The sequence below is a fragment of the Myotis lucifugus genome, unplaced genomic scaffold (genome assembly GCF_000147115.1).
Source record: "Myotis lucifugus unplaced genomic scaffold, Myoluc2.0 scaffold_203, whole genome shotgun sequence".
Lineage (NCBI taxonomy): Eukaryota > Metazoa > Chordata > Mammalia > Chiroptera > Vespertilionidae > Myotis > Myotis lucifugus.
In genome coordinates, this window is record NW_005871251.1 from 829,491 (window position 1) to 853,484 (window position 23,994).

Genomic DNA, 23,994 nt, shown 5'->3' on the forward strand with positions numbered 1-23,994 from the left:
AAATAGATGGTCTCTACTCTTAGGGGCCTCACAGTTCAGATGGGATGACATGTGTGTAAATAAAGCATTTCGACACACTTTTTTTTAATCCACAAGAAAGGTATTTATAAGATCTATGAAAGCATAGGTGACTCTAGGAGCACTACAGAGAATGTTTCTAAGTCTGCCTTGGGAAGCTAATGTCCAGTAACATTGAAAGTGGGTTCTGAAGTACAAATAGGAGTTTGCTAATATGTAGTGGAAGAAACAACTTCCAGGAAGAAAATGAAAAGGCTTTGCAAAGGCCTAGACAAAGGGCCTGGCTCTTTGTGTCGGGGACTGGAAGACTGCTGTGTAGTTGGAGCTTGAGGTTCGAGCTGGACTGTTTCAGGCAGGTGGAGCCAGATCACAGGGGTCTTTGCACAATCTTGGAGTCTGGATCGTAATGCATAGAAAAGGAGAACCTGGCACAAACCTGAGTGCAGAAGTAACCAAGGAAGATTGGACTTTTTCCCTCCATTCCTGCAGAGTTGTCTGATATTTGTATAACCCATGTAGATTACTCTGATCATCAGAGGAAATCTGTTGTCTCCAAAGAAAGCAGGATCACCCTGGTTTCACTGTGGATGGTGGACACTCAAAATCAGGAATGGAAACAGGAAGCCAAGTCAGGAGGATCAGGAAGCCACAGTCCCTCAGATAAAACTGTTGAGAAAATGGACCAATTGCGGATGGAAGGGAAGGCATCTGAGAGAATATGAAAGGGAGGGCCTGGAGGGGAGTTCAATGAGTGATCGTCGAGGGGCGGGAGAGGAAGGTCTGGCGGGACTTCCAGAGGGTGCTGGTTTGAGAGTCCACATGAGTTGCCTGTTGTGGTTTCTATATTCTCAGCTAGACTGAGAATTTCCCTTGGGACAAAGACTTCTGCATTCTGGGGTCTCCTCCCATGTCTGTACAGAGGAGCCCTGCCCTCTCTGGCTGTCAGTGCTGATGGACTTGAAGGTTGGCTAGGGGGCTGTGGGGCTGGCACTGGAATACCTTGGGTTCTGCTTAAAGTTGTCGGGTAAAATACAGGACACCCAATCTAATCTGAATTTCCTATAAACAATGAATCACCTTTTTAGTACAAGCATGGTCCTATGCAATATGTTTTTTTAAATCATTGTTTATAGGAAACTCAAATATCACTGAGCATTCTGTAGTTTGATTTGGTAAATCTGGCAACCCTAGCTCTGGTGTGTGTGTGTGTGTGTGTGTGTGTGTGTGGCAGATTGCAGGAACAAAGAGCTGGGAGGGAAGAATTGGGATATATAAAAGATTAAAGTGAACTTAAGGAGTCTCCATTCTCATAGAGGAGGTAGGGAAGGCACAGAGACCAAAAATGGAGTCTCTATAAGCGAGACAGTAGGCAGCCACTTTTAAGGTCACTGGCTCCTCTTGTTCTCATTCTACCACTTAAAGCAGGGGTGTTCTGCCAACATAGGATAGTCCTGGCCCCAGATGCCAATAGCTCGCTATTGAAAAACACTGGTATTCCTGTACCCTCATTTTGCAACTAAAAGACTGAGGCACCAGAGCAGTTATATGACAGGCTCTTGATGCCTTTCACATAGGAGATGGTCAAAAACTGTTGAGTGCGCCTGGACGGTGTGGTTCAGTGGTTGAGCATCAACCTATGAACCACAAGGTCAGTTTGATTCCCAGTCAGGGCACATGCTCGGGCTATGGGCTCTGTCCTCAGTGGGGAACGTGCAGGAGACAGCTGACCAATGATTCTCTCATCATTGATGTTTCTCTCTCTCTCCCACTCTCCCTTCCTCTCTGAAATCAATAACAATATATATATTTTAAAAACTGTTGAGTGCAATATTAAAAAAGGAAATGGAGCCCGTTAAGGGGACTTCCTGCTTTCACTCCTCTGCATGGTACCAGAATAGGCTGGCATGGCTGTGGTGGGGGAAAGGCTGACGGTGGGACCAAGAGAAGTTCCTATGACCTTGGAAGTCTCAGGTTCTTGGTGGGAGGCCTAGAGTGTCCTACCCAGTACCCTGGTGCCCCTCCCCGGGGTATGATGGGAGGTAGGAGCCCTCCCCGTGCCTCTGAAGGAAGGCACTCAGCAGCACTCAGACTTCCCACACCTGTAGCCCTGGGATCCTCATGGTACATGCCAGCATGAGACCTGGGGGTCCCAGGTGCCTGACAGGCCACCCGGCTGGGTGGGAGGGGTCAGCGCCAGGACCCATGGCTTGACGGCACCATGGGCTCCATAACAATGCAACTATCAGCTTTTCAGAGTTTTACCACCTATGACACCGGGCTAAGCAATGTGGCGGGTTGTCTCATTTAAGTGTGAGGAAGGGCTTGTGTGCCCATGTGCACGGGAGGGGATAGGAGGGAGCATCAGTATGTTTACTAAAGCCCCAAAGATGGAAATGGCAGAGGTGGGGTTTGAATCTCGCCCACCCGGGTCCACAGCAGGACACTGCTTTCTGGAAGAAGCTGAGCTCGGGAAAGGGACTTGCCCTAGAGGGCCCTCTGCCCAGAGGGCCTGGCACCCAAGGCCCCACTCCTGTTTCAACTTGTTTTCTGCCAAGCCGCTCGGCCAGGCTCAGGGGGCCAGGCGCGGATGTCAAGACAGGGCAGCGAGATGTCAAAGCGCCTGCCTCCCCGTGTGTGGCGGGGAGGTCGCCCCGAACTTCCTTCACAGCTTTCATTCTCCCCAAAGTAGCCGCAGTGGAGCAGGGGTGGGAATATTAAAACCCCCAGGCCGGAGGCCTTGCCTCCCCACCCCCAACCCGGAGCCGCCGGACTTCAAAGCGAGAGGAAGCGAGTGCAGAAGGGAGGGGTGTAAATCTGCGGGCCCCTCGGAGCTGCGAACATCGGGGCGCCCCCGCCCGCTCCCACCAGGTGTCCTCGGCCGTGTGGCCAGATCCGCCTGCTCGCCGCGGCCCGCCCCGCCCTGCTCGCTGCTGGCGGCTTTCATGTGGATCAAGGCGGGAAGATGACAAGCCTCCTGACTGATAGATACACGGAGACTTGGCTGGTGATTTATTGGCTTTCTGCACCTGACGAGAGTCACTAGGCCGATCTGGGGAGGGAAATATATGGGCTTTCCTGACTCCAAGTGGCAGCCCGGGCGCGCATGTGAGCTCAAGCTGGGCAGGGAACGCGGAGCTGCGCACCGGCCTGTGTTCTGTAAGCGGGCCCAGGTCATAAAAGTGTCAGCACGCGATATATTTCTTGCGGGGGATCCTCTCCGGGCTCTCTGGCCAGCGCCTTCTCTCCCGTGGCTGGCAGCCCGAGCCGGTGAGGGTGTCCCCAGCCGCCAGGCCTGAGGTCACCATCGCTCTGATCCCTCCGCACTGTCCCCCAGCGCGATGCGGGGCTGGGGGTTGGGGGCTGGCGGCAGCGACAGGACACTGGTCCTTAACACCAGCCTGGAGTCTCTCACGATCACATCTGGCCCTGTGGACAGTGCAGGGCTGGACTCAGAGCTCAGAGCTGGACTCAGATCTGCCTGGGAATTCTGGACCTGTCACTCAGTCAATGGGGTTGTTTTAAGCAAGTTACTTAACTCCGCTATATGGCTCCCGCATCTGTTAAATGGAATGATAACACACACGGAATATGGAGGGACAGTGATTGATTTAGGAAGTGAAGTTCCAACCCCGCTCTGAAGGATGACATTGCTAGGAAGCGGCTGGGAAAGAGACAGGAGGGACAGTGTGGTTGTTCTCTAACGGCCCAGGCACCCAAATGCCACAGTATTCTATTAGTCTGTGTAACAGGGCTTCTGTTAAAGCAGAGGTTTAAAAAAATTACCTCTCTTATGTCTGGAAGTAGAGACCCCAGGTCATGTAAGAATTGAGATTTTCTGGTGAAGAAAAGAAAGTAACCCGAAGGTTTTTCTTGGTTATGTAAACGTGGAGGCCCACTGTGTTCTGACCTTAGGAGACAAGAGAATGTCTTTGACAAGGCTGATCTCTCTGCACAACACCCACAGGCACCTTCTGGGGGAGAAAATGCTGAGGCTGCCAACTCCTGCTTCCCGAGATAAGTAAACAGGAAAGCCCGAGAGGCTGACTGGGGGGCTCCCGACCAAGGCTCAGGGACAGTTAGGCCACAGAAATAAAATCACCTTAAGGAAAAAGAAAGCCTGGCTCATAACACCATCTGAATACAACAGCCATGATGGCAGAGGGGTCTGCTGGTGAAACGGCAGGTGTGGCTGATGCTGGAAGCTTCTCCGGGACCTGCTTGACCTTTATAACCTTTATAACCAGGACAGGCACGTGGGGCAACATCACCAGGATGTTCGGCAGCCTAACCCAAGTTAGCTTCTAAGCTGGGCAGGACCCACGTTCCAAAGCACCATGGGGGGCAGCAAGGTGAACATCAGTCACCAAGCAACCAGGCTCTTGGTCTTAAATCTTTAAACTGTAAACCCTCGGCATTCTCAGACAATTCAGAGTGATGATAAGGCGAAGAGGAGGACACTGGATTTCCTGTTCATGGGGTAGTTGGGGAGGGGTCTGAAAAATAAGAGATTAAACTGCATTTGGCCCCCACTTTGGTGAAAAAGGTTGTATGATGTTGATGAATTCCAGGGCTTCCCTTGCTAATTGTTCTGTCTTCAGTTAAAGCACAGGCGTAATGTGGGGCCCACAGCACTTGGGAAAGGTTTGTTGGTTATTCTTTCCTGGAACTCCATTCTGCCATGATGTTTGGAAATAATCCTAAATTTTGTTTGCAACCATTTTTTTTTAAATGTCTAAATTGACAATGTGCCTTACTCTTGTCCGTCATCTTTCTTTTTCATCTCTTGCCTTGGTCTCAGACAAACATGTCAGGGGTAGAGGTTCCACTAAATGACTTCATACACGTGTTCAGTGAAGAAAAGAGTGGCTGTATAGGCAAACCGCAGCAATAAACGCCACAATACAACATGGGCGCTCACAAGGTGAGACCACAGGTCTCCCTCCGTCACCCAGGTTCGGGGATCTGCTGTCCGTCCCCACACCTAACCTCACTAATATCCACCACAAGCAGGGCCAGCACCGCCCCCAGTGCCCCTCTGGTGCACATCAAGAGAAGAGCACCTTTTCCAGGAGTGGGGCCTTGGGTGCCGTACCTTTCTGGGGCACATGGCTTAGGAATCAGAACACGGGCTGAATTTCAGCCCCCAGTGGTCCCTCTGCTGGGGGCAAATTCTCCACCTGAAACTCTCACTTAGCATCTCACCAAGAATGGAGGAAAGGACAGGGCCCGGAGGGGACAGGGCACGTCTTCACCTGTGATTTGAGGACACAGGCATCTGGGAGGGCGGCCTGGGAGAGTCTCCACCAGCCCGTTTGTGAGCAGGGCCCCAGCCCTTAGTTATGAGCTGACCTTCCAAGGCACCAAACTAACCCCTTCCCCCCAACAGTAAGTAGGATGTCAAAGACAGGAACTTTCCAGCGACTTGGGTGAGGTACCCTGTGCAAGAAACTGAACACCTCCCACCCTGCTTCGTTCTTCCTTGTCTACCCACTCAAAGTCTGGAAAGTACCACAACAATACCTAAGTTTTTACCCAGATGATAACAATATTTCCATTATGCTTCATTTCCTCCCCAAGGACACTTTATTTTTTTTATTTTTTTTAAATATATCTCTTTATTGATTTCAGAGAGGAAGGGAGAAGGAGAGAGAGATGGAAACATCAATGATGAGAGAGAATCATTGATCGGCTGCCTCCTGCTCGCCCCCTACTGGGGACCAAGCCCGAAACCCAGGCATGTGCCCTTGGCCGGAATCGAACTCTGGACCCCCCAGTCCGCAGGCTGACGCTCTATCCACTGAGCCAAGTTGGCTAGGGCTCAAGGACACTTTAGATTATCACAATATCCAAAATGTTTTGTTTGTGCGTGCTTTACAGACCTCTGTCTGTAGAGGAGAGAGAGATAGAGAGACTTACATTCTAAAATAAATGACTGTAAGTTAGCTGATTTTTGTGTGTCACAGTTGGCGTCTAGTCAACACAAACGTACTTCCCGGTCCGCCCTTTGCCTTAAGTCAACACCCGAGGAGGGTCACAGTTCTGAACTCAGGTCAGGCCCCATGAAGCCTGAGGTGCGGTCTTCCCTGGTTTCTAAATTCCAGTGTTGGGCCAAAGAGTTCAAGACTGTGTCACTTTGCTATGATGGCCATTTGATATTTTAGACATTTTCCACCAGGGGGCAGAAGTCGCAAAGATGAATAATATTAGAGACAAAACAAAGAACTTTCTAATGAGGAGGCCAGTCTGTGGTTTGGGTCTTAGAGAAGAAATCAGGAAATCTGAGTATACTTCCTATTTGATCATTGAGTTTCTACATGGAAAAGGCAAATCTTTTATAACAGGGCAACCTTTTTCTGTAAAGGGCCAGGTTGTAAATATTTGGGGATTTGAGGGCCATGCAGTCTCTGTCTCAACTACTCGACTTTGGTGGTGCAGCAAAAATTAGCCATAGGCAATACTATAATGAATGAGTATGGCTTTGTTCCAATAAAAGTATTTACCAAAATAGGCAACAGGCTGGATTGGACCCCAGGGCTGTAGTTTGCAGGCCCCTGAACCTGTGCCTCTGAGTGTAAAAAATGGACCTGGTAAATATTTTTCTGAGAGCTGAGTCTATCTGCAGCTAAACGTCTACCCTAGTACCTGTCCAACCCCAAGGTCATGTCTTAGAAAGAGGCCTAGGGGAGAGGGATAAAGAATGAGACTAATTCAGGCCAAACCCCCATTTTAAGACCTAGGAGTAGATGGGACTTATGCAGCCTGCCTCTAGGACAATACCTGGCACACAATTGGCACTGTCTTTATTTTCCAAATCAATAATGATTGATCAAATTGGTTGGTTTCTGGGAATGTAAATTTTCTATTTAGTTGTCCAGGAGTGCTCCCGGTCTCTAGGGCAGTCACCAGCTTCAGCATCCTAACCCACAATCGCTCTTCTTGGCCAAAGTCAGTAGTAAGAGCAGTTACCTGGGGCATTTATCTGATCTATTCAAATAGCAAACACAAAGTGCTTTGGGGACCAATGTGCCCCGAACACATACTGAATTCCTGACTTCCCTGCAGTGGTCCTTTCCAGTAACCAGCCTTTCCCATCCGCTGGAGCCAGTGGTGTTGAGGGATCCGTGACCCTATGATTGATGCTAATGGTGTCTGAGATGCCTGGAGGCTGTGCTATGAGTGATGGAGCATCTTAGAACATCTCGTTCTTGTGGCCAGCCCTGGTCAGTCCTGTCGCAGCTGTACTCTTCGTGGCTAAGCTAGGTTTGGAACTGAGCAGAAAAGGCCACTGGACCCAAGGAAGAGGCACCTCACTGTCTTCCCTGACTCCTCCATCCCCTTTGTCTGAAAAGGAAGTCAGCTTGAGGGCTGGTAGGGCAGACAGATTTCGGGCCCTGCCACAGATTTCCAACATTACTTACTGCCCCGACTTATCATCTGCAGCTTGACAGGTTCTGCACACAGGACATGTTGTACACATTAAGACGTGCTTCCTGCAGTAAGAGACTCTCCCAGATTGAAGATATTTTCCTGCTGTAGAACTGAAGTTTGAATTGAGGTATTCAGATAGACCTCAAAATCTATAGGTCTAACCCTGGCCAATATGGCTCAGTGGGTTGAGCATCATCACGTGCACCGAGAGGTCTGATTCCCAGTCAGGGCACATGCCCAGGTTGCAGCCTCCATCCCCAGTAAGGGGTGTGCAGAAGTAGCCAATCGATGATTCTCTCTCATCGATATTTCTCACCCTCTCCCTAAAAAAAAATCAATAAACAGCCCTAGCTGGTGGACTGAAAGGTCCCAGGTTCGATTCCAGTCAAGGGCATGTACCTGGGTTGCGGGCACATCCCCAGTAGGAGATGTGCAGGAGGCAGCTGATCGATGTTTCTCTCTCATCGATGTTTCTAACTCTCTATCTCTCTCCCTTCCTCTCTGTGAAATCCTCTCTGAAGTCAATAAAAATATATTTTAAAAATCAATAAACACTTTTTCAAAATATCTATAGGTCTAGAGTAGGTTTTGAGCATTTCCTTCCCTTTAAGGGTTCATCCTTTTCTTAAGAGCAGTAGCATTGATAATGAGGGCTCTGCCTGGCCAGGACCTGCTCCAAGGAGAGCTTGCTGCCCCTGCAGTAGACAACCGTCATCTCCTGATCAACCCTGACCTAACCTGCCTTTGTCCTTCCACGTGGGCAGAGGCTGTGGACTACAGCTCACAGCTCACCTGGGACGCCTCCGGTTGCTGAAGGGCTGGATGGAGGCTCTGAGACAACCTGATGGATCATCTCATAAACAGAGCCCGCAGGAAGGAAAAGAAAATTATGCCAGCAGAATGCACTTATGAGAAATAGATCTGTGCGGTGCAGGGAGAAATGCTTTGATATTAAAATTTTTTGTAACTTAAAAAGGCATGAAAAATGATACCAACCACTAACTAATCAACATTCCTTTGCGAATGCAGCTTCAGTTCCTAACCAAAAACACATCCCTGCTATTGTCTTGTCTGGATCCAGATGCAAACATGATTAATTAAGTTTGGGGCGAGGAGTGGGAGGGGGATGGTCAGGATGGATGGCTTACGGAGGATCATTTTTATACACAGGCCTGGGGGTGGGAGGGGTCGCCAAGGCTGGGTGCCTGACCCCGCGTGGCAGGGCTTGCCTTCGTGCACTGACAGCCACAAGGGTGCAGCGAGTGGGCTGCACATAGACCTGCAGGGTCTCCTTACAGCCGGAAAGGCTCTAAGGGCAGTCAGGAGAAGCTCTTGGTCCGGTCCGTTGCCACTGCCCAGCACAGGATGGCAGAGCAGCAAAAGTACATGAGGCGTCTTGTCGAGAGACCTGGGCCCCACTTCCCCCACTGCTACCAAGTGGTCTGGGACCTTGAGCAACCTGCGTCAGTTTCTGCATTTGCAAAATGCAGGGGTGGGTTCAATGTTCTTTAAGTTTCTTCCATTCTGGCTTTTTATCCTGCAGTCTCTCACTCCTAGCAGGTGTTACCATTTTATCATTAGGTCACCAAGTGTGGCAGCCATTGCCACCTTTGGGCAAAGCTGCCTGTTGAGGGCGGGGCTGGGAGGTGTCCTAGGTGAGCATCTCTGGTGCAGATGGCTGCACTGCGGAGATCTGAGCTGCATGACAAAGGCCAGAGGACTTGCTTTCTCACCACTGCTCTGCCACACTGAGCTCAGTGACGTCGAATGAGACACCTGCTTGCTCTGCGTCACAGTATCCCCGTTAGAAACAGAAATCCCAGGCCCGGCTTACCCTGGGGTGTCATGAAGCTGAGTGGGGGCGGCTGATCAGAGAGGACAGTGTCATGGTGCAGTCACGCCTTCTCAGGGAGTCTGCTCCTCCTGTAGGAGCTCTGGGTCAATGTGCACTGTGATTGAGTGGTTAAAGGGGCGGGACCCTGAGGGAGACTGTATTCAGATCACCTCCCCCAGCACCCCAACCATTAGGCAAGTTACAAATCTCCTTTGGGCCTCATTGACCTCATCTATAAAGTGAGACTAATAATCACAGAACATACCTCAGAGCATTGCTGTGAATATTTAGTTAAAATATATAAAAATGCTTACAATCCTACCTGGTACATTGTACAAGTGCTAAATAAGTGTTAGTATTATATTTGAGGGTCCCTCTCCGGCTCTGGGCACCCACCAAGTGTCCCTTGAGGATGCAGTCCAGGGAGAGCAAGTGGAGCTGTCCCAACCTTCAGCTGCACGGAGCAGGCACATTCTTCATTCATTCGTTCATTCATTTGACAGATATCACGGAGTACCCACAATGCACCAGGCCCTTAGCTAGGCTTTTCCGAGACTAGGTTATCTGCAGCCTGCAACTCAGCAGAGCTCTGGACTACCCAGGAGAGCACACAGTGGGTGGTTTTCCTGCATGATGAGCAGGAGCAGACTTGTATGCAAGTGAAGAGTTTTATAAGGCCTGTTGGACCCCAAAGTGGTGCTGGTACTGGGTGTTACTCCAAAACTACCCAGCAGACCAAGACCCTGGTGTGGAGATTTGAGCAGAACCAAGACTACAGTTTAGTGAGCTATTTTATTGAGGGTTTTACAGCCCCTTCTAAAACCAACTGCTTCCACTTATTTACCCCCTTTTGATGTGAGCTGGGAAGGACCACTTTTTAAGATGACTAGCCACACCCTCTCAAGCATAAGAACAATGAATTACCCAGGTTAAGTTCTGTAATTCTTCTCAATTACAGAGGAAAGAAGATGGCCCTTCCAGGTGTGCAATTTCACCCCTGCAAACATCTAAAAAATATGCAGTATTCTCTTACCTAGGTGGCAAATTATTGGAAAGTATCATCTCTAATCCATCTTCACGTTTTCGAGGGAGTTTATTATTCCCATTTCCCAGGTGGAGTAACTGAGAGCAGAGTCAGGTGATAGCTGCTCAGGGACCCAGAACCACAGAAGGAGTTGGTGGTGGGCTGAGAATGAGTTATTTCCTGCCTCACAATCCATGGTAACCTGGAAATGACCTTTCTGGGCAATGTTAGAAACATGAACATATGAAATGGAGAAGTTAGACTTCGATTTTCTGGACCATGTCCAGGACACTAAAATGAGTGTCCTGCTCCCATGAAATGCATTCTAAGAATCACTCGTTCTGAATGTAATTTAAGGTGAAACAGATCTTCCATGGAGGCCCCAGGCGAATCCCTTCCCACCCCACCCCCTGGAGAATGACTTCCCATTCATGTCCGCAAAGATTTAATCCCTATAATGTGCAGGACACATTTTATAAAGGAACCAAAATGAGAAGGCATTTTCCTGGGAGGGGCAGCATAAGGATGGCTACAGAAATGACATTTCAGCCCCTGACCTGTGTATGAACCAGCCCTGCATATGCGTCTTCCCTGCTCCCGCTGACCTTTCAGGAAGCCTAGGACTGTGGTGCTGCCTTGGCTATGGCCAGGGTCCTGCTATTCCAATTCTTGAGCTGCTCCTACTCCCCTCCTACTCCTCTCCTCATTTCAGGGTACTTCTCCTGCTCTAGGACTTGGTTAGTGTTTGTGCCATAGTTTCCCTGCTTTTTGTTCTCAAGGCCTTGGGTGTGGACTCAGCGCCCTAGTCTCACACACACACACACACACAGCCTGTCTCTATTTCCCTGCTGCATGACCATGCCCCAGTCATTTGTGTGCCCAGAATTGGGCCCTGGGGCATATACAGGGCAGGAGAGAGACCCCAAGCTCTGGAATGCAGAGTCCTGATATGAAGACACCTCCCTCTTCAATTTGAGTGACCTTTTACGAGAGCTGGTTCAAGACCTCAAGCCAAACTCTTGTTTATCTCCTTGACTCAAGGCCCACTAGTCCTTGAGCACCCCTGAGCTCCTCTGTGCTCCCGGGGAGCAGCTGTGTTCCCATCATGCCCAGGTCTGTGTCTGCACAGGCTCTGAGCCTCCGTGCCTGGGCTCTCCCTCTCACCAACGGCTCCGTCTGAGGTCGGGACACGTAACTCCTCTGGGGCTCCATTCTACACTGCTTAACTTCTCTGGGGTACCATTTTCTTTGGGGTGAGTTCATGATCCCTTCCATATGTGAGTGTACTTGGAATCAAGCAATGTGCTAAGTATTTTCCCACACTCTCTTTAATACTCACAGCGACCCAGTGCGGTAGGCACATTCCCTACTTTATGGACGAGAAAATTGGGTGAGGTTATGTAAAAACTCAAGTCACACAGCTACTAAGTCACAGAATGACAACTGAACCACTGGAAAACCCAGATAGGTCTGATTAGGATATCCTTCAAAACCAAGAATTATAGTGCTGCTGTTTTCAAAGAATTAATGACTTACGAGACATGAGACAGGAACTGGTTGGGTTTCTCACAAAATTAGAAGAAAAATACCCCTTTGCCAGATGCATATTTGAAAACTGGCAGAAGCTTATCCACATTCTTTCTAGAAATAGCTGTATTGGTTGAAGGTGGATTTGAAAGAGCATAAAGGTGTGGTATTTGATGGATTTTAGCTCCCTGGTGGATGGAATGAAAATGTTTACAGATGTTGATAAATGTTTGCTTGCCTTTCCAATGTAGGAGACAGAAAGCTCTATTAAACAGATTTTGCCTCAGGCAGATCAGAGGAGCCAACCATGGAGAAGTAGAGTTTATAAGGGTACAGCCCGTTCAGCTATAACAAAATACCATAGACTGCGGGCCTTAAACAACAGAAGTCTATTTCCCCACAGTTCTGGAGTCTGGAATCCGAGATCAAGGTGCCAGCAGGGTCAGTTTCTGGTGAGATCTCTCTTCCTAGATTATAGAGGGCTGGCCTCTCACTGTGTCCTCGCATGGCCAGAGGGGCCGGGCGGGGGGGCGGGGGGGCGGCGCGTGCTCTCTGATGTCTCTTCCTATATGGGCATTCATTCCCACCTGATGACTTCATCTAAACCTATTATCTCCCAAAGGCCGCATTGCCAAATACCATCACATTGAGGGTTAGGGAGTTCAACGCATGAATTTAGGGAGGATGAAATTAAGACCATAACAGGTATATAATTATTTTTTCAAATATCAGATTACAGCTAAGTTTCTCTAAGGGTCTGCTGTTATTATTGGAACCCTATTTGATATTGCTTTAAACTCTTTTCTCCTTGTAAATTACCTATGCATGTTGGCCTCATCACCAGCTTTCCTTTCAGCATCTATAATCACTTGAATAATCTTATTAGGGTGTCTGGGAGGACAGCTGACTATTCCCTTCCCACGTTATTTGCATGACCTTCAACAGTAAGATCATTTAGTTGGGTGGAGGATTTGGGAAAATTATAGTTGAGATTTTAATGGGCTTTGCAGACACTAAACCACTTTCAGAAACAGTACCTGACCATTTTTGTAGCAGCTTTTGAGAGAAAGGTACTATTTTGATCCCTGTTCCAAATTTGAAATGAGAAACCTTGGCTCAAAGGGATTAAGTGCTCGAGATCACCTAGCAATGAAGAGCCAGGGTCTGGATTCTGCGCAGGTCGCCTCATGTCAAGGCCAGTGCTCTTCTTCTTAATCCACAGATGCCTTTTTGGAACAAACCACTCCTCCTCTTCAGGGTTACCGGATGGCGTGCTCCTCACTGGAGCAGAGACCAAGCAGCAGCACAGGCAGAGATAGCAAACTGAGTATGGGGTAACGTGTAGTAGTAATGGCACATCCCCGCACACATATCCTCACATACATCAGTCATCTGTACCCTCCGTAGCCTCCTATAATCCAAACACTGCAGGAACAGGGAGCAAGAATACCAAGCTCCTTGGCTTCAGAAGGAATTATCCAGACATAAGAGAGAAAACATGTGCAAGAAGCTGTGAGCAGGCAGCACCCATTTTTTCCTTCCTCACCTATATCCACAGCCTCCTCCACTGCCGAGCCAACAGATGAAGCCATCCAAGCTGCATAGAAAGGAGTGCTGACGACAAAACAAGAGAATTCGATGCTGCGTATCCTTCCAAACTGGCCCCTCCCCAAGGTCACATCACAGATGTGTCCGGTAGGAGCACCCAAAGGAACCCTTTTAAATCAGGGGATCTGAGATTGAAGAGGACCCGTGTCTTGCTACTTGCATGAAGGTCAGAGAGACCGCAAGCATGACCCATTGTTACGTACCAGCAGTGGGGTCGAAATGATGGCATCACATAATGGAGCCAGAGGACACCCTGAGTTTCCTGTGTCCCAGAAGGGGTGCAGATGGCCATCTGAAAATACCCAAGGCCCCTGAGTCAGAAATCTGGGAGAAGCAAGCCCATGGGGCCCTGGGACCAGCCCAAGGAAACACACCAGAAGCATGCAGCCCACGAGCAGGACCACTGATGTTCTGGGAGGATGTTGCTGCATCCCCGAGGACTGCTGGTGTGGGGGACAGTTTCTTGGATGGAAACAGGACTAGGGGCATCTGAAGCAGCGCGTCATCTGAGCACTGAGGCAAACCAAGGCTGAGAAGTAGGTGATCAGCCCCCACCCCCAGCCCAGCCCGCAGCACCAACCTGGCCAGTGTGAGTGACGGCACCAGACTGGTTGGACAGCCCTGTCCCTACTGGAACAAAGACTAGGGAGAAGGAGAGAGAGGGAGAAGGAAGTATTGACTGTGACTAGGTTACAACCTATAATGGCGAAGAAATCACTGAATTTAACTGGGTTTACCCCAAAATAATTACACAACCTTTTCTGTATCAGTTTGAATGAGGACTCAAGATAGAAAGTTAGACTGAAAACAGGAAAAATAAAGACAGGTACTCTTTTGTCCACCTGAGTCTGTTGTCATTTATGGTAATCAAATGTCAATATTATGCCAAATACTTTATACATATCATCTCATTTAATCACAATAACCTTGTAATATATATATTACTACCCCACTATATAAGACCAGAGAGATTAAGTAACCTACCCAAGACCACCCTGATATTCATCAGTAAAGCCAGGATTTATGTGTCTCTAAAACATACATCTTGGGATTGAAGAGAAGAATTTATCCAGGATAACATTTGTACCTTTGAATTACAAACCATGTGACTGTCTTGTTCCTGTGTAACAATAAATGTAATTAAAATAATAAAACAAAGGCTCATGTGTTTTACAACACTTTATCCCAAACTCCATTTCCTCCCGCACAAAAGTGCACTGATATTCATAAACCATTGAATTTCTTTCCCATCACTTCTTTACAAGTGTCCATAAAGAACCAGACTGTAGGTGGCAACAGAGCTGTCTTTCCCTTTAATAGGATGAGGAGGCAGCATAGGCTGAGATGGTCTTCTGCCCTGGTAAGCAAGCAGGAATGTTAAACTTTCAAGGTGCAGGCCCCTTTTAAGATCTGAGAGATGTGCTGTTTTTCTGTGCTCACTACAAATGTTTGCTCATTAGCCTATGTGACTCCAGACGTTGGACAGGGTAGGGACATGGGAGAGGAATGCTGGGAGACCCCATGTACTGGGGAAAGCGTGGGCAGTGCAGGAAGAAGGATATCCTTTGCTCTTACATCTCTGCTGTCCCCTAAACACATGGCCCGCCAGCACCACTGGTTTCCAGATCGCTTGTGGCCTTGTAGGAAGAAAGGATTCTTCATCTGAACAAGGATCAGGAAACAAAATCATTGTCCTGGTTGAATGAAGCCTTGGGGGTTAGATCTTCAGGGAATCCTGGATCTCATTTTTTAATCCCCGCCCCCAGCATCTCACCCACAGTCTCAGATTGTCCAAGAGCTAACACAGTTGCAAGGTTTATAATTATCTTCTAGACGCAGTGGTTCTCAACCTTCTGGCCCTTTAGATACAGTTCCTCATGTTGTGACCCAACCATAAAATTATTTTTGTTGCTACTTCATAATTGTAATGTTGCTACTATTATGAATCATAATGTAAATATCTGATATGCAGGATGGTCTTAGGTGACCCCTGTGAAAGGGTCGTTCGACCGCCAAAGGGGTCGAGACCCACAGGTTGAGAACCTCTGTTCTAGAGAGAGATCTGAGCACCCACCACAATCACCATTGGCCCTTCATGAAATGACAACTACTCTTTTTTAAAATACACATATTTTTAATGAATTCAGAGAGGAAGAGAGAAGGAGAGAGAAAGATAGAAAAATCAATGATGAGAGGAAGTCATTGATTGGATGCCTTCTGCACACCCCACACTGGGGATCGAGCCCACAACCTGGGCATATGCCCTGACCAGGAATCGTACTGTGACCTTCTGGTTCATAGGTCAATGCTCAACCCGAGCCACACCGGCTGGGCATGACAACTACTCTTAACTTCTGATGTTGTGATGGCCTTACCCAGATGACTATAGTTGTCCATGCAAAAATTAAAACTCACATTTTGAGCTCACATTTCCTCGTCCAGCCATCATTCTCCAAAGCACAAACACTGGTGCCTGGGTGCTTGTGTCTGGAGGAACTCCCGGCATAAACCTTGCCACACTGTGCCCAAACCTAGGCCCCTCACTCTGATAGATCACATCATTGGTCGTAATATCTTCTCTCGGATCAGCCAACTCTTAGGTAACTAACAGATTCCTCAGAGTCTGCCTTTACAGAGCCCTGGAAGCTGCTCTGGCTGCAAAAAAGTCTCTGGCATACACTATAATATATCAACATAAGTCAGAGTGACACATGTAATTGTAGGGTAATGATTTTTTGAATTAGTTTTACATTCAAGGAAACTGAAGCAATAAAAGATTAGGTATCTCCCCAAATTCAAACACCCAAGGAAAGACAGAGCCAGGATTAGAACTAAAATTTCCTAATTCTCTATTCAGATTTTTTGACACTTAAACATTGTTGGGGTGTATGAGGGATATATATATATATCCCTCTTCCCTGACCATGTTCTGTACAAATTAACAAAACAAAGCACTGGCAACTGAAGACAAAAATATCCTTTGTTTCTAACAGAGGCCAGGTGGGAGGATGTGGCTGGCTGTTGGCCAAGTAGACCTACCAACGCTAGACCCCAATGAGGAACAAGATCCCTCCAGAAAAGGCCAGGAGTTGCACTAAATGAGCTCCCTTTAACAAATGGAAACATCATAAGTAGGATAAAAATGTTCCTGCAATACACCAGATATATTTAGTATCAATCAAAGTTAGGCTTAATTAAAAGCTCATATCTCACCCAGCCCACTTTCATAAAGCCAGATAGGTATGTCTTCTATCTCTATGTTAACAATCATAATAGTAATTTTTTAAGCCTTAAACAAACTCTGAGATATTGTGAGGTGGAGTGAGGTAGAGTGGATATTGAACCGTTCTACAATCACACCACCCCCAACCAATCTTCCTCCAGATTAAATCGGCCTGGCTAACCCCAACGCAAGGGAGATCTCTGTGTCTTTCATCAATTCATTAGCTAATAATAGTCTGTCTTAATTCAAATAAAGTTGTCATTTCCCATCCTATTCCCACCTTCAGATGTTCTTTCAGGCCAAACACTGGTTCACCTTCTCCTAGAAAAACCATCTATTAGAAGGATCTGGATTTCAAATAGGTTGCCATCTTAGCATAGTGCCAACAAATTGCCTATTCCAGCTGCTTATTGGCTCCTTGTGGCCCATGCAAAATATACAATGGATGTTTAAAGAATGAGAATTGAAAGATGGATTCCCCACACCATGGCAGCAAAGATTACCGATTGCCAAAGCCTTTTATAAAGTAGGTGGAGAGCACAAATGGTTCTCATCATGTCCTGTCTCCACCATCTTGATTCATCTACATCGAAAAAGGAGGAGGGTGTAGTGTGGAAATGTGTGTGTGTGTGTGTGTGTGTGTGTGTGTGTGTGTGTTTCAAATTGCATTTTTTTGGCTACATCTCCAGTGAGATGATTAAAGAACTTTAGCTCTTTGCAACTGGCTCAGCCATAAGTTTGACTATGCTTTGCTTTCCCAATATGGTTCTCATTTGCTTTCAGCCTCATTCATTTCTTATTATTTTTGTCTCTCAGAGAAAAAGGCAGCAAGAAAAATCAACCTTGGGCTTCGTTAATTAAGGCCTGCATTCTTGCTGGTATATTTCAGGAAGACAATCGGTTCCTTTTGCCCCACTCTCTGGAGAACCTTATCATGTGGTTCCATTCATTCATCAGGGCTCTGGCTTTGGGGCCTGTCGCCTTGTGGTGGTCCTTACATTCATTTCCATATGGCACTGTGGACACTGTATCCGCTTATAAAGCTAATTTTTCTCTCTGCAGAGCTCCAGCAAGCAACCACTAGGATAATCTCATAAATCGTTATTGGGAAGAAGACAGAAGCTGTGATTTTCAGAATTAAGAAAAAGGAAAAAAGGTAAGCATAGGATCTCTTAGTCTCCTCACCCCCCACCCAAATACCAAGCATTCTAGTTCTGATTCCTTGTTTATTTGGTATGTGGGGTCCTGACCCACCTTAAACTTAGTCTTGTTTTTTCTATGATAAACAAAAATAAAGGCAGGGAACTGTGGGTTCATTCTCCAGAAGGTAGAACCAGAGACAGTCGGGAAGGAAAGCCAGATGTCTGCCTTCTCAAGTCTCCTTCCCTCTTCACCTTTATGCCTTCTGGGAAGAAAATGATGTGCTTCAGTCACGTTAGCTAAGCATCTTTTGTCGTTTCCACCAAAATAAACCTTGCAGACTGGCTCCCAGGGGCAATAATGGATCCTTAAGGAGAAGTTCTCCATCGTTTATTCAGCAGACACTATTCTGCTCCAGGCAGTGGTGTGGGTGCGTAGGGATTCAGAGATGAGCTCACAGTGCATCTATAAGGAATATGTAGATGACAGAACAGCACAGATAAGGGAAGCAGAAAGGGTGAGGAGGGAAGATTAAACACGCCCCCTTGTGATGCTGATCTCACTGTCCTCGGTTTAGTTGACTTTCCTCTCATATCAACACAATTCTGTCATTTCTCCAGCACTATAGCCAAATGAAGCATGGTTAGTGTGAATAGCCAAGTGGAAGGAGAAGCCGGGGGAAGTAGAGGAGGAAGTAGAAACAATGATTACAGACATCTCTTTTGGAAAAATCTTTGTAAACAAAGTTAAGGGCGACTTTCAGTGTTTAAAAGGTTAAACTTTCACTGATCTGATCACTTTGACGGTAGAATTATTGCCTCCCTCAGGCCTAGAGGCTTTTCGTTTTCTAGAACAATAGCTAATGTTCATTGTTTTTCAACTTAGTGCTGGTCACTCATAACTCATACCCACATTTTTTCATTTATTTAATCTTTACAACCTGTTAAGGTAACTGCTCTTACTATAGCCATTCTGCAGATGAGGAAACCAAAGTACAGAGGGGTCCAGTAATCTGACCAAGACCGTCCATCCAGGAAGAGAGAGAGGGAGAATTGAAATGCAGCCAGCCTGGCTCTAGAGCCCAAGCTCTCACCTGCATGTTTGTGAGTCTTGGTTCTTCGGCAGCACCAGCTTTCAAAACTATGGGGCTTTTTCCGTCAGTGTCCGAGTTGGGCATAAACACATGGCTGTGTGGAAGAGTGGACAGCTGAAAAAAATCAGGGCTCTACTAGCAAGGAAGAAATTGGAGAGGGGGTGAAGGATGAACTTGTGTGCAGCCCACCATGTCTGATAAAATAACGTGATAGTAATGCTTATTGAATTTCAACTTAGGCTGAATGGCTTCATCAGTTCTAGGAACAACGGTGAGGGAACAGAACCCCGCTTAGAGAGGCGTTGATGCGAAGAGAGAAGCGAACATTTAGGAAAGGTTGGGAGCATGAGGCACCATCCTGCTAAGGACCCAATGCAGTGTGACATCCAACCAGGGAAGAACAGGCACCACCAGTGAAGACCTTTCATATACCAGATGCTGTATGAGATTATCTGCACACTTTATCCTCTTTAATCCTCATAAAAGTCCCTCTAAGATACAAACAATTATTCTTCTATTGAAGATGCCGAAGTCAAGACTCAAAGAAGCTGGGTAACTTGCCAAGGCTAGGAAGCAGCAGGGAGAGGATTCTGTTGGCTTTTGACAATGGCTGTAACCTTCCCACATGGTCCAAGTCTCTATGGAATTTATAGGAACAGAGCCTCAGCCCCCGACACTTGGTTATGATCTGAGGCTTTGAGCCCCACATCTGTGAAGTCTCTTGGTGAAGCAGACCATTTGTGAGCACCAAGTGCTCGTTTGTGCTTCTGGCCTAAGGCTCCGTGAGAGCAGCAGGCCAGGTAGGCCCTGTTCCGCTGGGCCAGTGCTGCTCAGAGGTTTCTACTGAGGTTCTGTCCAGTGGCAGAGGAGGAGGAACCTCAAGCTAGGATTGTAATATCAAGAGACCTGGGAAGTCAACTGATCTTTGTCAGTGCAGAGCCTGCTTTAGCGAGTCAGCGAGGCTGGAAATTCCTAGGAAGCCCTCCTCCACTTCACTGCTGCCTGCAGCCAAGACTCCATGGAGCAAAACGTGAGAGAAGGCTCCACAACCAGACCCAGACTCAGAGGAGGGGGAAACACAGACCAGAAGCAACGCTAGGAAGAAGGAAAGATTTTACAAACAAGTTAGGAGAACAAGCCATAAGACATGGTGCAAGAGGTCACCTGGGACAAACAGACTTACTGGAGCAAGGTGTTGTGGACCAGGGGCTGGAGGAAAGGAGAAAGTAGACATGGAAACAAGGCCGGCCCATCACGAAGTAGAGAGTGCAGAATGGAGGCGAGTTGCATGTGTGGCTCAGCCTCCTCAGCCTCCTGAGACTGGGGTTCCAGTGCTTGCTTGGCTCTGCACATGAGCCCTCGGGTCTGACCACCTGCCACCCAGCCTCACTACCTACCTAGCAGGCCCCAAGACAGGCAGGTGGCATCCAGGAAAATAAAAAACAACCGCTCAAAACTCAGAGGTGGAAATGCCTACCCATTAATTTTTGTTACAGTGAAAATGGGCTTTTCAAAGTGTGTGACAACCTGTATCCATGAGCCCTCCAGAAGTTATAGTTGGAAAATAAGGAAGCAAGGAGCTATCCAGCCTAGAGAGCAAGAGAGCTTGATAAATGTATCCTTTCTCTCCTGTACCAGATACAGAGAACTTCAGGAGTGGGGGAGAGAGAACACCGCACCCCACCTGGGTGTTTCCCCTGGCGGGTACAGGCCGAGCAGCAGCAGACCCAGCCGAGAATCCGCCTGTCCTCCAAGTCACCTTAACCCTCAGGGCCGCCACATTTGGTCCAGTTCCCTGGCCATCCAGGATCACCCCGGGACTGCTACCTACCTGACGGGGATGCATGAAGCTAGAAATCTCTTCCTGAAAACATGATGTACTTAAGGTTGAGGACAGTTTTCCAGGCGTTAGAAGGAATCAGAGGTTCACTGTTCCCCGTGGCTGAGCTCCAGGCCCTGGCTTTTGTGCAGGTGCTCTCAAGACCGAGTGAAGGCAGTGATGACATGTTGAATGAAAGGTAGACATTTATGCTCAGTCTCCAGCAGATTAGCTGGTGCGTGGGAGGGTGGGCGCGTGGGTGGGTCAGCGAGTTCCCCAGCGCAGGAGCTGGGACCCCTCTCATGGTAATGATCTGGATCTCACTGGATACCCTGTTGTTCTGAAAACAGACAGGTAGGGAACCAAGCGATCAGGAGGCGGTCAGCAGCCAGAAGGACTGCAGTGTGCTTGAAGCTGGAGCAGCTGTCCTTGTGCTGTTTTCAGAAAATCCCAGAGCAGCACAGCACAGCCATCCAGTCTCCCGGGCTGCTGCTGGCACCTAGTGGAAAGAGGGCGAAGCGGCTGGCATGCGAATACTTTGTTCTCACAACAGGAGGATCCTACCCGGAGCTCAGAGCTTGCTCTGGACTGCAGGGTTCGAATTCCACCCCCTGCTCTAGCGAGAGTGGTTGCAGCAAAAACAGAAGCCATTGGGATGGAGCGATGCGGCTCCGATTCACCCCTAGGCACCCACAGCACTGGTTCTTAACACCGTCAGACCCAGCGCCATCTCTTTATCATTTTTATCGAGTGTCCCCTTTATCCTCCTAACATAAAATTCATAGATAATACAACATATCTATGACCATTAGTATAAAAATCAATATAATGTCCTAGCTGTAATATAAAGGTGAAAACATTGTAGTGTACGATTTTTTAAAATGTGTTTTTATATGTATATATTCACACATGAACAGGCTAGAGCAGATAATTGGTCACAGCTTGCACTCACATAAACTAAGTGTAAGTTTAAGAGAATAAGAATATCAGAAGCCACTCTATTCAAGAAGAGCGGGAAAATAAAGGAGCAGAAATACAGGTGGACACTAGAATAAAACCTCGTATTCAGATAAAAAAATAACAGAACAACCTGATTGTTTGGATGTAATAAGGGATCAAAGGAACTAACCTTGATGGAAGAGAAAAAGGGATGTGTTCTACATTTTAGTCAATGAAGAATGAAAAAAGGAAAACTGCAGGAGGCCAGACACCGTGGAGATCAAGAATTCAGCAGAAGCGGGAACCCAGGAAGTACCTAAAGGCAGTGTTGGTCCTCTGAGGATCATGGGAACGTAGAGGTGGGGACAAGAATTTCCCATGGTACCAGGACTAGAGCCAGTTTATTTGCTACGTGATATTGAAGAGCGGGGTGAATCCGTATGACTGGAGGACCAGGGACACCTGGGAGGCTGAAACTGGGTTACAAATCACAGCCCAGGAGCTGTTGATGTCACTGTGTGAGCTTTAATCAGCAGGACATGCTGCCTGATTCAACAAAGGTTGGCTGTCAGCAGAGTGAATGTGCCACCTGTGGAGAAAACTGCCATGTGTCTGACGGTACGTACGCTTGAATAATTCAAACAAGTCGCCTGCTTAGTCTTGAGGCCTCATTTACTGAGCACCCACTGTGATAGATGCTTACATATATTACCTAATTCTCATAACTACCTTGTAAGGTATTCATCTATCATCTTCACTTCACAGGGATGGAAACTCAGATCTGAAGTAGATAAGTCACACAATCGAGCTCTTGGTTGGATGTGGAGAGCCACGATTCCATGCAGCTGCGTCTCGTTTGAATCACTCCCACTCCAGCAGGTAGGTGGATAGAAACAGGAATTCTTGTTCCCACTCTGGTTTTGAGTGACCCGAAGAGAAGTGATGTGACTGGCTAAATTCTGTGCAGCCGGCGTGCAGTGTCGTTACCTTGCCTACAAAGTCCGCATCTTCTATAGCATTTACATCACAGCTTATGACAGGGGTCCTCAAACTATGGCCCGCGGGCCACATGCAAATACAAATATTGTATTTGTTCCCATTTTGTTTTTTTACTTCAAAATAAGATATGTGCAGTGTGCATAGGAATTTGTTCATAGTTTTTTTTTAAACTATAGTCCGGCCCTCCAACGGTCTGAGGGACAGTGAACTGGCCCCCTGTTTAAAAAGTTTGAGGACCCCTGGCTTATGATATTTACTTCATATCTTGTTGTAGCGATCTCAAAAATCAGCTACAATCTTAAACAAATGAAGTTAAGCGCCCCTGGGAGGATCTGAGCATAGTAATTCATCAACTGTTTCATAATGGAGAACAGAGACTTAAATATCACTTGGGAAATTTAGTTAAGATCTGTGCTCAGTGTGGGAACGATTAGCTAATAGACTACAAATAAATTCTCTGATTACTCAGGGATGGGATAGTGACTTGTTACACAGCCACTCGTGGATGTGAGGGTGATCTGGCTTGAACACCTGTCATCCAATTGGTTGTTGGGTTTGGTCCTGCATGGTGTGTTGAGCTGTACCGTCCTCCCTCATTGCCCCTTGAGCATCTTCCTGATTTTCCATGCCGGATCTAAGGTGCCAAGCGTGGAAACCCTTTTCCTATCAAGGGCATTCAAGTAGAAAGCATCTCCTGGGGACAGAACCCTCAGAAATCTGTTTGTAAGAACCAATATTATGGTTCTTAGAACTGTCCTAAGTAGTGACCATGAGCTAAGAGAATGAAACTTAAGTGAAATAACTGAAACTTTCAGACTCTGGGGGTTGGAATTTAAAATGGTTCAACCATACCCTGGCCAGGTGGCTCCGTTTGTTAGAGCATCATCCCCATATGCCAAGGTTGTGGGTTCGATCCCCAGTCAGGGGACATACAAGAGTCAACCCATGAATGCATAAATAAGTGGAACAACAAATTTTTGTGTATATATATATATATATATATAATCTTTCTCTCTATCTCTTTCCCTCCCCCCTCGCCCTTTCTTCCTGTCATTTTTCTCTCTAAAAAATCTATTTAAATTTTTAAAAATAAATAAATAAATAAACTAAATGGTACAACCATTTTGGAGAGCTTTTTCTCCAGTGCTACTTTGGAGTAGTTTTTCTTCTCTGCCATGGACATGGACAATAGTGTGCAGGGGAGGAGGGAAGATGGAAGAGGGTATTGGGGGATAAATGATCAGTGATGGAGGAAAAAACAGAACACCGATTCTGTTGCAAAGCTATTTTCCTCCTGGGCAGCTCCCAAGGGAAATGAAAACATGTTCACAGGAAGAATGTT

The 23,994-nt window shown here is 47.2% G+C and overlaps 2 protein-coding genes across 2 annotated transcripts in view; one reads left to right on the forward strand and one right to left on the reverse strand.

Annotated features, from left to right (window-relative positions):
• The window catches only part of HAO2 (hydroxyacid oxidase 2), a 152,343-nt gene that overhangs the window by 105,895 nt on the left and 22,454 nt on the right, over positions 1-23,994 (forward strand). The window contains exons 5-6 of the mRNA XM_006097476.3: positions 17,725-17,818; positions 22,419-22,532. The gene's annotated coding sequence lies outside the window, so the exon portion shown is untranslated. The remainder of the gene's footprint in view (positions 1-17,724; positions 17,819-22,418; positions 22,533-23,994) is intronic.
• ZNF697 (zinc finger protein 697) overlaps positions 1-23,994 on the reverse strand; it is a 134,868-nt gene that overhangs the window by 65,655 nt on the left and 45,219 nt on the right. The gene's annotated exons all lie outside the window — the stretch shown is intronic.